Source organism: Macaca nemestrina, chromosome 3 (genome assembly GCF_043159975.1).
Source record: "Macaca nemestrina isolate mMacNem1 chromosome 3, mMacNem.hap1, whole genome shotgun sequence".
Lineage (NCBI taxonomy): Eukaryota > Metazoa > Chordata > Mammalia > Primates > Cercopithecidae > Macaca > Macaca nemestrina.
In genome coordinates, this window is record NC_092127.1 from 38,794,561 (window position 1) to 38,810,520 (window position 15,960).

A 15,960-nucleotide genomic window follows, 5' to 3' on the forward strand; every position below is an offset into this window, starting at 1 on the left:
TTGTAGGTTAAAACAATTTTTTTTTTTCTTCTTCAATACCCGAACTGAATTTGTAGGTTTTTTTGCAGATGTCCTTTGTAAGTTTGAGGAAATTTCCTTCTCTCAGGATGCTGGATTTTTTTTTCCCTTTAAATCGGGAATGAATGTTGGATTTTTGTCAAGTGCTTTGTTTGCTTCTAGTGAGATATCATACTTTTACTGTTTTTTAGTTGTTAACATGGTGTATTTCATTGACTGGCTTTTAAATATTAAACCACTTCCTGGAATAAAATTATTTAGTAATTACATGTTACTGTTTTTATATATTGTTGAATTCAATTTGCTAAAGAATTTAAAAGAATTTTGTATATGTGATCATGAGGACTATTGGTGTGTAGTTTTCTGTTCTTATAATTGTCTTTATCTGGTTTTCATCTCAGAGTAAACAATGGTCTCACAGAATGATCTCTACTCTTCAGTTTTCTGGAAAAGTTTATATAGAATTGTTATTATTTATTTTTTCAATGTTTGCTAGAATTTACCAGTGACGTTATCTAGGTGTGATTTTTTTTGTGTGCCTGGGGATGTTATTAGGTGTAAATTCAATTTCCTTAACAGATACAAGTTTATTTAGGTGATCCATTTCTTCTTCAATGAGCTTTAATAAAGTATATTTAATGTATCTTGCAAGGAATTGTCTGTTTCATCTAAACTGGAAAATTTATTGATACAAAGTTTTTTCCTTATTTTCATTTAAATATCTCTAGAACCTGTAGTGATGTTCCCTCTTTCATTTCTCATATTGAAAATTTCTTTCTTTTTATCCTAGTCATTAGCCTGGCTGTAGGTTCATCAAATATATTGATTGTTGCTGTTTTGAGATCTTTCTTCTTTTTGAATATAGGCATTTAGCGATATACATTTTTTTCTACATACTTTTATTCTCATCTTATTTTTATTCTATTCAGAATACTTTTTATTTTCCTTTCTGATTTTTTGTTTGCGTGTGTTATTTAGAAGTATGTTGCAGAGGCCGGGCGCGGTGGCTCAAGCCTGTAATCCCAGCACTTTGGGAGGCCGAGACGGGTGGATCACGAGGTCAGGAGATCGAGATCATCCTGGCTAACACGGTAAAACCCCGTCTCTACTAAAATAATACAAAAAAACTAGCCAGGTGTGGTGGCGTGCGCCTGTAGTCCCAGCTACTCCGGAGGCTGAGGCAGGAGAATGGTGTAAACCCGGGAGGCGGAGCTTGCAGTGAACTGAGATCCGGCCACTGCACTCCAGCCTGGGCGACAGAGCGAGACTCCGTCTCAAAAAGAAAAAAAAAAAAAAAAAAAATAGAAGTATGTTGCAGAGATCTTTTTGTTTTGATTTTTAGTTTAATTCTGTTGTGGCCAGCAAGCATTCTTTGTATGACATGAATCCTTCTACATTTATTAAGCCTTGTTTTATGGTGCAGAATGTAGTCTATCTGGGTAAAGGTTTCATGTGCATTGGAAAAGTATGTGTTTTCTGACATTGTTGGATGGAGTGTTCTATAAATGTCAATTAGGTTGGTTGATAATGCTCTTCAGATCTTCTATACCATTACTAATGTATTGTTTAGTTGTTCTGTCACCTACTGAAATACAGTTATTGAAATGTCTGAGTAGTATTATGGCTTTTTCTATTTTTCTTTCTTTGTATTTCTATCATTTTGTGCTTCATGAATTTTAAAACTGTTATTACATACATTCATATTTATGATTATTATGTCTTCTTGGTGAATCAATGCTTTCATAATTATGTAATTTTCTTTTTTATCCCTAGAAATATTTCTTTATCTGGAATTTACCTGTTTGATATTTAATCCAGCTTTCTTTTGCTTTGTGTTTGTATGGTATATATATATTTTTCCATCTTTTTACTTGGTAACGTTTCTATGTTTTTGTATTTAATTGAATTTCTTACTGATACAGGGTGGTGGTTAGTTTTATGTGTCAACCGGACTGGGTCATGATGCTCAGATATATGGTCAAACATTATTTTTGATGTTTCTATGAAAGTTTTTTTTTTGTTTCTTTTTTGTTTTTTGAGAAGGAGTCGTGCTCTGTCCCCCAGGCTAGAGTGCAGTGGCATGATCTCAGATCACTGCAAGCTCCTCCTCCTGGGTTCACGCCATTCTCCTGTCTCAGCCTTCCGTTAGCTGGGACTACAGGTGCTCGCCAACATGCCCGGCTAATTTTTTGTATTTTTAGTAGAGATGGGGTTTCACCATGTTAGCCAGGATCGTCTCGATCTACTGACCTTGTGATCCGCCTGTCTTGGTCCCGCAAAGTGCTGGGATTACAGGCGTGAGCCACCGCGCCCGACCCCTGAGCCACCGCGCCCGGCCGGTTCTTCACTTTGGGTCTCCAAAGAAATAAGTATTAGATCCTCTGATAGAGTCAGGCAACTACTTAAGCATCTGTTTCGTTTGTTTCAGTCTTTTTTTTCTTTTTTTCAGGTTGTAGTTTGTACATAGAAACTTCATATGTATGGTAAACTTGATCTTCGAATTTATGGACTTTTTCTTTGTGTTTTAAATTTTGATATTGAACCCGTCTTATGCATATTTTTTTTCCAGATAGTATGCATTTCAAGTCTAAAATTTCCATATGGTTCATTTTTGTGCTTTTCATTATTGGATGAGAACTCTATTTTCTTTAATATTTTAAATTGACAATAATTGTACATATTATGTGCAATATTGTGATATATTAATACATGCATATAATGTATAATATTCAAATCAGGGTAGTTAGCACCTCTATCACCTCAAACATTTATTATTTCTTTTTGGCGAACTCTTTCAATTCATTTAGACTTTGTTAACCTTTATTTTCTAAAGCATAATTATAGTATCTCCTTTAAAGTCATTGTGTGATAAGTCCAATGTTTTGTTCATCTCATTGACATCTGTTGTTTGTGTTTTCCTGTGAGAAACAATCACATTTTCATGGCTCTTTGTATGTTGCATATTAATGTGTCCTGAACATTGTGGGTCCTGGTTACATTAGAACATAACTCTGGGCCCTGTTATAATCTTCTAACAGATATTTTGTTGTTGTTTAGCAAACACACAACCTGGTAAGGGTCGGGCTGCAAGTTCCACCTCTTCTCTGTGCATGGTGGTTCTAGTGTCCCTTCATTTTTCAAACCTCTCTTACCCTGCTTTGGGTTTTCTTTCATTTTTTTCTTCTTTCCCCTTCGATGCAGGGAGACAGACTAGTTTGCCTTGTATTTTCCTCACATGCATATGCTTCATTCAGGAATTAGGCTGATAATTGGATGGTAATTAAATTTAGAAAGGTGGCTATTCTGGCTTGGGTTTGTCCCACACCCATGCATCTCTGGGATGAGTTTAGGGTTATCGCAGTTTTCACACAGATTTAGAGAACCCTTTTCTCTTACTCTCTGCTATTTAGGACTCTTCCCCACACTTCTCCTCTCTGGGACCTAATTTCTAGATTTCTCTAACTGGAAGCATAGTTTTTCTTAGAAATTTTGCCACCGAGCTTCTGACATCCAGCCCTGAAACAGGGGCAGATTCAGAAGAGAGAAGAAGAGAGAAAGGAAACATTGATTCTTGTATCCATATGAGTTATTCTCCAAGTTTTAACTACCCTTCACAATGCACCTGCTTTTGTTTAGTCTTCAGAGTACTTGGGAAGTTGATTTTTGTGTTTTTTTCCCTAAAATTTTATTAATATTTGGGACAGAGAGGCTTTATTGGGCTGACTTCGTTTGGTTGGATCAAAATTCCCCTGTTGATTTTAGTTTTTTTCTTAAAGGTTATCTGTTATTAGTGGTTTTACAGTGTATTCTTTCATCTTGGTGGGCTTTATTTATTATTTCTTATAAGACATGTCTGCTAGCAATGAATTTTCTCAGTCTTTTTTCATCTTGAAATACTTTTATTTGCTTCCATTTTTAGAGGATACTTATCCTGGATATAAAAATTTAAATTATAGTTTTCTTTCTGTTAGCACTTGACTGTCATCGCACTGACTTGTGGGCTCCATTGTTTCTGATGAGATGACAGCAATGAATTGTGTTGTTGTTTCTCTGTATGTCATCAGTCATTTTTCTCTTGATGCTTTTAAGGTTTTTTTCATTGTCTTTGGATTTCAGCAGTTTAACTGTGGTTTGTTTAGTTGTGATTCGCTTTTTTTTTTTTTTTGAGACTGAGTCTCACTCTGTCGCCCAGGATGGAGTTCAGTGGCATGGTCTTGGCTCACTATAGCCTCCGTCTCCCAGGTTCAGGCGATTCTCCTGCCTCAGCCTCCCAGGTAGCTGGGACTACAGGTGTGTACCACTGTGCTCAGCTAATTTTTGTATTTTTAGTATAGATGGGGTTTCACTGTGTGGGTCAGACTTGTCTTGAATGCCTGACCTCAAATGATCCGCCCACCTTGGCCTCCCAAAGTGCCGGGATTACAGGCATGAGCCACTGTGCCTGGCCTAGTTGTGACTCACTTTGTTACTTTCACTTTGGTGGTTTATTGAGTTTGAATCTGTAAGTAAATATTTCTTCATTAAATTTTGGAAGATTTTATTCCTATTTCTTCAGATGTTTCTTTTCCGTGCCTTTTTTTTTTCCTTTGGTACTCTTGTTACACCTATGTTAGGACAGTGTATTGTCCTACAGTGTCTAAAGGTTGAATAATTTGTTTTCCTATTTTTTCTCTACTTTTTAGACTGTATAATTTATATTGATTTATCTTTGAATTCACAGATTCTTCATTTGCCATCTGAGTCTCCTGTTGAATGCCTATAGTGAATTCCTTGATTTTTAAATTATACTTTTTAATCTCTAGAATTTCCATTTGGTCTTTTTATAGTTTATTGAGAACTCATTGTTAATCTGTTTCATTCAATTATTTGAGCATACTATTTTTTCATTTATTGAATATAATTCAATTATTTGACCATACTATTTTTTCATTCAATTATTTGAGCATACTATTTTTTCATTTATTGAATATAATTTATTACAAGTCCTTAAAACTATTTGCTGAATCTAACATTTAGACCATACAAGTTATTTTTGATTATTGCTCTTTTACTGATTATGGGTTATACTCTTTTTTGTTTTTTTTGCATATGTAGTAATTTTTGTGGAAAGCTGGGCAACTCTGGACTTTTTTTGTTTTTCTGTGGTTGTTGGTTTTTGTTTTAAGTAATTTGCCTCATTTAATTTGCAGATTGTGTTTTCTCCATGGTTTACAGCTCTGACTTTTCTCTGTCCAGTATTTTTACTTTTTCCTTTTTTCTTTCCATAGTGCTCTTAGGGTTTTCCATGTTTCTATATATCTTAGAGTTCAATCAATGATTTAGCTACAGTTTCTGATAAAATTCTTTCAGCCTTTCGGTTCACTGTGTTGATCTGTGTATTTTTAGGGATTGCATTCAAAGTTGTGGCTACTTAGTCTCTTTTGCCTTTCCTTTTTCAGTTAGTGACCCAGGTGTCTCCTGGATATAGGTACTTTCTCAATCAGCTAGGTCTGTGTGGAGTACTTATCTCAATCTTTTTATGGTTCTCTCTTTTTAAATATCTGCCTACTAAATATCTAACCCGTCTGCTGTTCACCCTGAATTGTAACTGCATCTCTGATCTAGCAAAGCTGCTGGTTTCTCCCATTGATTTGTAACCAAGTCTGCCACTTTTAGCTGGAGAATTGCAGTTTTCATTTCTTACCCTGAATAGGTTTGCCCTGTCTGAAAGCAACAGTGCTACTTTTTACTGCCAACCCCCAAAAGGTAAAACTACAGTTCTTAACAACTAAACTGGAGTGGTAATGACAGGAGTAGTCTCATCAACAAGGCCACTGACTCCTGATATTCTTACCTGGATTTCTAGCAATTTCTCAAGAATAAATACTTGTCAGTGAAATTTTTTTTTGTTTTTATTCCTGTCTTTTTTTATGGAGGGAAAATGCTGACTTCCATGTTGGCATCATTATTCCCCCATTTTGCTTTTATAGTATATTTTAATTTTTGCTACTTTCTCAGTCTTTTATTTGTTACTGTGAAGAAATAAAAAATTTCTAATTTGGATTAATATACAGAAATGTGAAGATTTAGTTCCATTTAAATTCAGTTCAGTTACTTAAAAAAAACTGGGTAGAAATATTTATTAAATGTTTATATTAGTTATGTAGTTTAAAAATAATTTTTGAATGGTGGATAGTTCCCTTCAATCTAATTGGAGTTCTTTGAAGGTATTCTTTGGGTCCAAAAAATCAGTATGTACATTTTTTAAATTATGGATTTTTGGTTTTGATGATTTAAAAAGAGGTGGTAGAAGGTCGGGGAGAGAGAGAAAATTCAAACTGTACATTGATACAAAATTTGAGTACCTGTTTATGATTACTTTGGTACTTAGTATATAGTACCATAATTTTTTTGTTTTTTGAGATAGCGTCTCACTTTGTCGCCCAGGCTGGAGTGCAGTGGTGCAATCCCGGCTCACGTCAACCTCCACCTCCCAGGTTCAAGTGATTCTCCTGCCTCAGCCTCCTGAGTAGCTGGTATTACAGGTGCCCACCACCATGCCTGGCTAATTTTTGTATTTCTAGTAGATACAGGGTTTCACCATGTTGCCCAGGCTGGTTTCGATCTCCTGACCTCAAGTGATCTGCCCACCTCGGCCTCCCAAAGTGCTGGGATTATATGCGTGAGCCACTGCTCCTGGCCTAACACCATAATTTTTGAAGGCCACCATGAAAAGAACAGAGGTGAATTTAGTAAAGGTTTCGTGTTAACTGGAAGTTAAATGGGGGTATAAGGATAGTCTCAAATGGAGAAAATTGGAGGGAGGATAGTCTTTACTGGTGCCAGATAATATAGGCATGCCAAACTGTGTCGTAGACATCAGTAGCATTTCTAAATTTGAGTGACAATTTAATTTCCATCAAATGACATAAATTTTCACATTCAGTTATTTAATATAAATTTTTCTCTACCATGAAATCGTTTAAACATTAGCTCTGATATTGAACTAGGTCAACAGCTTGGAAGACTTATCCTTCCTTAGAAGTGACTGTGTTTTCCGACTCAGTGTCAGTCTCATCATATGCCCTGCTTAAATTGTTATACATTTTTAATATTTGAGTCTAGTTTAATGAGCTGTTATCACATTTTTAATATCTGTGAGCAGATTGAAATAATGTTACTATTCAGATTATCTTTTTGGGTGTTTCTGTTGCCTGAATTGTATTTTCTGCATTGAAAATATACTGTACATGCCATCGTATATTTCAGTTCAAAAATGTCCATATCTATTTCTTTAAACATATAACCATAGTAAAATAGATTGCATGAAAATATTTCCAAATTTGAATATTGTTTTTCATGGATTATTTTTGCTCTCTTCCTTATACTTTATTTCCAAATAGAGAAGTGTACATGTATTTATACATTGTTTTATGATTAGATAAATATATAAATTTCATTGAAGCCCTACAGAATTTTTTCTCCCTTTAATGTGTAAAGTATTTTTTTGTGCATTAAATAAGAAAAAAACTATGATCAAAAAGCAAAATAGGCCCATTTAAATTTTACAAAATTTACTGCTGATGTTTAGCAGATAAAACTACTTTGATTCTGCTTTGGTTAGAAGTGTTCAAAATTTAAAAGTTTTTTGTAGGATAACTGTTAGGTTTATAGAATAATTTCAGGTTCTTTTGATCTTCTCATGTTATTAATCCTAATAAAACATTATTTGAAAGTATGTAGACAATGTCTAGAGTTTATCTTTTGAAGAAATTTTTGTGTGTTTTTTTTTTCTTTGATACAGAGTTTTGCTCTTGTTGCCCAGGCTGGAGTGCAATGGCGCGATCTCAGCTCACTGCAACTTCTGTCTCCCGCGTTCAAACGAGTCTCCTGCCTCAGCCTCCAAAGTAGCTGGGATTACAGGCGTGTACCACCAAGCCTGACTAATTTTGCATTTTTAGTAGAGACAGGGTTTTGCCATGTTGGTCTGGCTGGTCTCGAACTCCTGACCTCAGGTGATCCGCCCACCTCAGCCTCCCAAAGTGCTGGTATACTGGTGTGAGCCACCATGGCCAGCCCTATTGTGATTTTTAACCACAGATATTTGTGAGTTAAGCTATAGCAAGCATAGTTTTTTGATATGTTAAAATATCTTAGTGTGTTATGGTTTTTATTTTTATTTATTATGTATTTATTTTAATAATTTCCACCTTTATCTTAGATTCAGGGGCTACAGGAGCAGGTTTGTTACATGGGTATAGTGTGTAATGCTGAGGTTTGAGGTATGGTTGATCCTGTCACCCAAGTACTGAGTACAGCACCCAAAAGTTAGTTTTTCAACCTTTCCCCCTTCCCTCCTTCTTCTTATAGTCTCATTGTCTATTATTGCCATTTTTATGTCTATGAGTACCCATTATTTAGGTCCTACTTATAACTGAGAAGATGTGATACTTGGCTTTTTGTTCCTGCATTAATTCACTTAGGATAATGACCCCCAGCTGTATCCATGTTTCTGCAAACGACATGATTTTGGTTTATTTTTATGGCTGTGTAGTATTCCATGGTGTATGTGTATTACATTTTCTCTATCCAATCTACCTTTGGTAGAAACCTAGGTTGATTTCATGTCTTTGCTGTTGTGATTAGTGCTGTAATATATATACGAGTGCATGTGTCTGTTGGTAGAATGATTTATTTTATTTTGGATATATACCCAGTAGTAGAATTGCTGAGTTGAATGGTAGTTCAGAGGTTTTTCAGAAATCTCCAAGCTGCTTTCCACAGAGGCTGAACTAACTTACATTCCCACCAACAGTGTGTAAGTGTAACCTTTTCTCTGCAGCTTTGCCAGAATCAGATGTTTTTTGACTTTTTAGTAATAGCTATTCTGACTGGTGTGAGATGGTATCTCATTGTGGTTTTGATTTGCATTTTACTGATGATTAATGATGTTAATTAAGCATTTTTTCATATATTTGTTGCCCGCTTGTATGTCATCTTTTAAGAAGTGTCTGTCTGTGGTGTTTCCCATTTTTTTAATGGGATTGTTTTTAGCTTGTACAATTGTTTAAGTTCCTTATAGATTCTGGATATTAGACCTTTGTTGAATGCATAGTTTGTCAATATTTTCCCATTCTGTAGATTGTGTGTTTACTCTGTTGACAGTTTCTTTGTACCTAAGTGCTTAGTTTAATTGGGTCCCACTCGTCAATTTTTGTTTGTATTGCAATTGCTCTTGAGGCCTTAGTGATAAATTCTTTCCCAAGGCCAATGTACAGAACGGTGTTCTCTTCTAGGATTCTTCTAATTCGATGGCTTACATTTAAACCTTTAATCCCTCTTGAGCTAAAAGCATTTTTTTTAGACAGGATCTTGCTCTGTTGCCCAGGTTGGACTGCAGTGGCACGACCAAAGCTAACTGCAGCCTCTGCCTCTGCGTCTCAAGCGATCTTCCTACCTTGGCCTCCCAGGTAGCTGGGACTACAGGCATGTCCCACCATGCCTGGATGATTTTTGCGTTTCTTGTAGAAATGGAGTTTCACCATGTTGCCCAGGCTGGTCTCAAATTTCTGGGCTCACATAATCCATCCACCTCGGCCTCCCAAAGTGTTAGGATACAAGTGTCAGAGTTAATTTTTGTATGGTGAAAGGTAAGGGTCCAGTTTCATTCTTCTGCATGTGGCTAACCAGTTATTCCATCACCATTTATTGAATAGGGAGTCCTTTCCTCATTGCTTATTTTTCTCTACTTTGTCAAAGATCAGATGGCTGTAGGTATGTGGCTTTGTTTCTGGGTTCTCTATTTTGTTCCGTTGGCATATGTGTCTGTTTTTATACCGGTACCATATTGTTTTGGTCACTGTAGCCTTATAGTATAGTTTGAAGTTGGGTATTGTGATGCCTCCAGCTTTGTTCTTTTTGTTTAGGATTACTTTGCCTATGTGGGCTCTTATTTTGGTTCCGTATGTATTTTAGTATAGTTTTTTTCTAGTTCTATGAAAAATCACATTCATAGTTTTATAGGAATAGTATGGAATCTGTGGATTGCTTTGGGCAGTATGGCCATTTAAATAATATTGATTCTTCCAGTCCTTGAGCATGGATATTGTAAAAGGAATTGCTTTCCTGATTTGGATATGAGCTTGAAGATTGTTGTTGTTTGGAAATGCTACTGATTTTTGTGTATCAATTTTGTATCCCGAAACTGTACTGAAGTCATTTAATCAGTCACAGGAGCCTTTTGAGGGAGTCTTTAGGGTTTTCAAGTTGTAGAATTATATCATCATGAAGAGAGAGAGTTTGAATTTTTTTGTTCTATTTGGATGCCTTTTGTTTTCTTTTCTTGCCTGATTGCTCTGGGAAGGACTTCTAGTGCTATGTTGAATAGGAGTGGTAAGAGTGGACACCCTTTTCTTGCTCAAGTTCTCAAAGGGAATGCTTCATGTTTTCGTCTGTTTAATATGATGTTAGCTGTAGGTTTACCTTAGATGGCTCTCATTACTTTGAGGTATGTTCCTTCTATGCCTGGTTTCTTGAGGATTTTTGTGATGAAGAGATGCTGGATTTTATTGAAAGTTTTTTTCCACATCTATTGGGATAAAGATATGGTTTTATTTTTAATTCTGTTTGTATTGAATCATATTTATTGATTTGTGTATGTTGAACCAACCTTGCATACCAGAAATGAAGCTTACTTCATTCCTAGTAATTAAAAAGTTAATTCATGGTGAATTAACTTTTTGATGTGTTGCTGGATTTGGTTTGCTAGTATTTTGTTGGGGACTTTTGCAGCTATGTTCATCAGGGATATTGGCCTGTAGTTTTCTTTTTCGTTGTGTCTTTGCTGGGTTTTGGTATCAGGGTGATGCTGGCTTTGTAAAATGAGTTAGGGAGGAGTTCCTTGTACTCAATTTTTTTTTGAATATTTTTAGTAGGATTGCTACCAGCTCTTCTTTGTATATCAGCTAGAATTTGGCAGTGAATTTATCTCGTCTGGGATTTTTTTGGTTGGTAGGTAACCAAAAAAAAAAAATTCTGGACCAGAAAAATTCACTGCCAAATTTTAGCAGGTATACAGTTTCGGAGCTCAATCCTGGTCTGTTCAGGGTTTTAACTTCTTCCTGATTTTGTGTTTCTAGGAATTTATCCATATCCTATAGATTTTCTAGTTTGTGTGCTTAGAGGTATTCATAATTGTCTCTGAGGATCTTTTGTCTTTCTGTGGGATTGGTTGTGTCATCAACTTTGTCATTTCTGATTGTGCTTATGTGGATTTTTAAAAAAATCTAGCTAGTGGTCTATCAGTCTTCTTTATCTATTCAAATAACCAGCTTTTGTTTTGTTAGTTCTTTGTATGGATTTTTGTCTCAGTTTTGTTTAGGTCTGCTCTGATTTTCATTATTTTTTTTTCTTCTGGTAGATTTGGGGTTTATTTTGTGTTTTTCTGGTTCGTCTAGGTGTGATATCAGATTGTTAATTTTAGATCTTTCTAGCTTTTTGAGTTAGGGCATTAGTGCTATGTGGTATAAAATTTCCTTTTTTTTTTGGAGACAGTCCTGCTCTGTCGCTCAGGCTGGAGTGCAGTGGCTCAATCTCAGCTCACTACAACCTCCGCCTCCGGGGTTCAAGTGACTCTCCTGCCTCAACCTCCTGAGTAGCCGGGATTACAGGCACCCACTACCACGCCTGGCTAATTTTTTTTGTATTTTTCGTAGAGACAGAGTTTCACCATGTTGGCCAGGCGGTCCAGAACTCCTGCTCTCAAGTGATCTACCCACCTTGACCTCCCAAAGTGTTCAGATTGCAGGCATGAGCCACTGCGCCTGGCCTAAAGTTTCCTCTTAACACTGGTTTGGCTGTATCCTAGAGATTTTGCTATGTTGTGTTTTTGTTTTCATTTATTTCAAAAAACTTTTAAATTTCTGCCTTACTTTCATAGTTTAGCCAAAAGTCATTCAGGAGCAAGTTGTTCAACTTCCATGTAATTGTATGATTTTGAGAGATCATCTTGTTATTGATTTCTGTTCTTATTCCACTGTCGTCTGAGAATATGGTTGGCATGATTTCAATTTTTTGAATTTATTGAGACCTTCTTTATGGCGAAACATGTGATTGATCTTGGAGTATGTTTCGTGTGCATATGAGAAGAATGTGTATTCTGTGGTGGTTGATGGGTGGAGTATCCCGTAGATGTCTGTTAGGTCCAATTAGTCAAGTGCTGAATTTATGTCCAGAATTTGTTAGTTTTCTGCCTCCATGACATGTCTAATGCCTGTCAGTGGGGTGTTGAAATCCCTCACTATTATTGTGTGACTGTCTAAGACTGTTCCTAGGTCTAGTAGTAGTTGTTTTATGTATCTGATTGCTCTACTATTGGATGCATATATATTTAAGACAGTTAAGTTTTCTTGTTGAATTGAACTATTTTTCATTATGCAATGCAATTTTTTGCCCTTTTTAACTCTTGATCGTTTATCGTTTGTTTTATCTGATACAAGAATAGTGACACCTGCTCTTTTTCTGTGTTCTCTGTGTGTGATAGATCTTTCCCCAACCCTGTACTATGAGCCTATGAGTGGTGTTATATGTGAAATAGCTCTCTTAAAGACAATAGATGGATGAGTTTTGTTTTTTTATCCAACATGCCATTCTGTACCTTTTGAGTGGGGCATTTAGACCATTTACACTCATAATTAATATTCATATGTGAGGTTTTGATCCTATCATGAAGTTGTTAGCTGGTTGCTTTGTAGTTTCTTTTGTGTGGTTGTTTTATAAGGTTTGCAAGCTGTGTACATGCATATTTGTGGTAGTAAGTATTCTTTCATTTCCATGTTTAGAACTCCCTTAAGGATCTCTTGTGAGGTTGGTCTATAGGCAACAAATTCCGTTGATGCTTACTTGTCTGAAAAACATTTATTTATCTTTTGCTTATTAAGCTTCGTTTGGGTAGATATGAAATTTCTTGGCTAATTTTTTTTTCTTTTAAGAATACTGAAAATAAGCCCCCAATCTCTCCTGGCTTGTGTGGTTTCTGCCGAGAAGTCGGCTGTTAGGCTGATGGGGTTCTGTTTGTATGTGATCTGACCTTTTTCTCTAGCTACCTTTAAGATTTTTTCTTTAGTGTTGGTCTTGGACAGTCTGGTGACTAAATGCTGTGGCAATGTTCATTTTGTATGGTATCTTGCGATGTTCTCTAGATTTCTTGTATTTGGATGCCTATATCTCTAGCAAAATTAAGTTAATTTTCTTGAATTATTTCCTCATATATGTTTTTCAGGTTGTTTTCTTTTTATCCATCTCTCTCAGTAATGCCAGTAATTTGTAGGTTTGGCTGCTTTATGTAGTCTGATATTTCTTGAAGACTTTTTTTCATTTTTCAACCTTTTTAAAAAATTTTTGTTTGGGTAAATTTGAAAGATCAGTCTTCAAGCTTTGAAATTCTTTCTTTTGGTTTGTCCAGTCTGCTGATAAAACATTCAGTTTTGTTTTGTAATTTCTTAAGTGAGTTTTTCAATTCCACTATCTCTGATTGATTTCTTTTTAAGATGTTTAATCCCATTCATTTCCTGGATTGCTTTAGAAGTTTCTTCTAATTTTCAACATTGTCTTGGATATCATTGAGCTTCCTTGCAGTCCATGCTTTGAATTCTTTATTTGTCAATTCTTCTGAGTTTCCAGTTTGGTTATGGTCCATGGTTGGAGAGCCAGTGTGATCCTTTGACAGTGTCACCACACTCAGATTTTTCATGGTGTCCGAAGCTTTGTGCTGGTTCCTTCTCCTTTGGAGATGCTGGCACTTCTAACTTTTGTAATAATTTTCATGCTTTTAAGGTATTTTTTCCTTTCTCTATAATGTTATTATTGTTATTTTGTCTTCTTTCCCTTTCCCTGTCTCCATGGGTGCTGTGGCTATAGAGAATGCTGGGTAGGGCCTTTTGGCTTTGCTTCTATAGCTTTATACACTTCTGTCAGCAGGTTTTATATTGGGCTGTGCAGTTCAACCTACAAGCCATTGGATGGCAGTTATGAGTGAGAGTGGGCTTTGGCCAATGTGACTGGGTATATACTTGACCTGTGTTTAGTGGGAGAAGCTCTCTGTTGCCTCAGGCAATAGGTTGATGTGTGGAGTGCACGGTGGTCTGAGCTCCCTCCTCTGCTCTGGAGGAGGGCACAAAATGGGCATGTCCAGACTGGACAGGTCCTACTAGGTCTCCCTATGGCAGGCATCAGTGCTGAGGGAGAATTCAGTGGGCAGCCCCTAAGTGCCCAGAGGAGTGCCTAGGCATAGTGATGGGAAACCTCAGCCCCAAGTTCTCTGCATGGGAATGGGGGTGGCCTATACTCCTAATCCAGGAAAGTGGGTTTTCCAGATTCCTGGAGATCTGCTGGCTGTGAAATGGAGAGGGTCTCCTGCACCAGGATTTCTGCACTGGAATGGTGGGACACCTCACGGTACTGAACCAGGCAAGCAGTTACCCTAAATCCCTGGAGACAGGCCTGGGTGTGAAACAGAGAGGGCCCCCTGTACCAGGATCTCTGCATAGATAGGAATGATGCAGAGTGTGCTGTTCCAGGTGAGTGAGTTGTCTGAATGCCTGGAAATCTGCCTGGCTGTGGACAGATAGGGCCCCCGCTTGCACCAAGATCTTTGCACAGAGGGGTGAGGTGACTAAGACTGCTGGGCTGGCCAAGCAGCTGCTCTGAATGCCTGGAGATCTCCCTGGGCGTGAAGCATAGAAGACCTCTCTAAACCTGGATCTCTGCAAAGGAAGAGTGGGGTGGCTCAGGCTGCCAATCTGGGCAAGCAAGTGCATTGAATGCCTGGAGATCTGCCTGTGCATCCTGCTGCACCGCGTGGAATAGGGCTCAGGTTGCTACTCCATGGGAGCGGGTGCTTCAGTTGCCTGGAGATTAGCCTGGGCATGGACCAAAGAGGGTCCAGTGCCATGATCTGTGTCTATGAAGGGTGGGGTGGCTTGAATGCCTGGGTTTCTGCCTGAGAGTGGAGCAGAGAGGGCCCTGCTGCACCACAGTGTCAGGGTAGCAGGCTGGAGCACCCAGCAATGACACATGCAGACAGGTTCCAGGTCACCAAGCTGCCTCTGCCTGCCAAGTCTTGTTGTCCAGGAGATATTGCAGCTATAGCAGCTTTCCTCCCACCCTAGGCCTGCAACGGGGTAGAGTACAATTATAACACCTACTGCTGAGGCAGTTTTCACATTTCTGGCTCCAAAATGGGGACTCTAATTTCTGGCATGCCTGCACAGACACACTGCCAGATTTCCAGGTTGAATTGTAAGTGCTTGAATTCAAAATGATGTCCTGCTGTTGGTCCCTGCAACTTTTCCTGGTGTCTTTCCCTCACATTATCTCCTTACCTCTTTCCCAGTTAGCTCCAGGTCTCGGGAGAAACAAAGGGCTCTCGGGATCTAGGGTGCCCTTCATGATTCTGGTGGAGTCCTGCTTTCCTTCCTGAATTAAAGCTCACAGTTGATTTTCATGTACTATCTTGATATTTCCAAGTGGCTGAGAAATGCTAAAACCCTCAAATCTGCCATCTTTGGGGAAAAAACCTCAAAAAACTATTGTGATTTTAAACTAGTATCATGCTTATATTAATATTTCTTTTAAAAGGTTTAATTTTTATTTGGCTGAATTTAAATCCTTGAGGAAAAGAAACGTAAAACATATTAGTATTTTCCCAATGATTGACTGTTAAGTTTTTGTACTAAGATTTGAATTAAAATTATGCAGTTACAATGTGATATGGACTTGGATGCCTTTAGTTCATATTTGAAAAGGAATCAAACTTCTTTTTGTATACCTGCTTTTCTATTGATCACTAGAGGTGGAAGATATTTCCTTTTTGTTCAGAATGTTTTCTGACTTACTAAACACCAAAATTTTGATCTAGGAGGATACTGATATCCTTAATTTTTAAAAGTAATTCTAAGAGTTTCT

The 15,960-nt window shown here is 37.2% G+C and overlaps 1 protein-coding gene across 6 annotated transcripts in view; it reads left to right on the forward strand.

The window, feature by feature from the left end:
- LOC105463467 (LPS responsive beige-like anchor protein) overlaps positions 1-15,960 on the forward strand; it is a 770,029-nt gene that overhangs the window by 127,795 nt on the left and 626,274 nt on the right. The window lies entirely within an intron of this gene.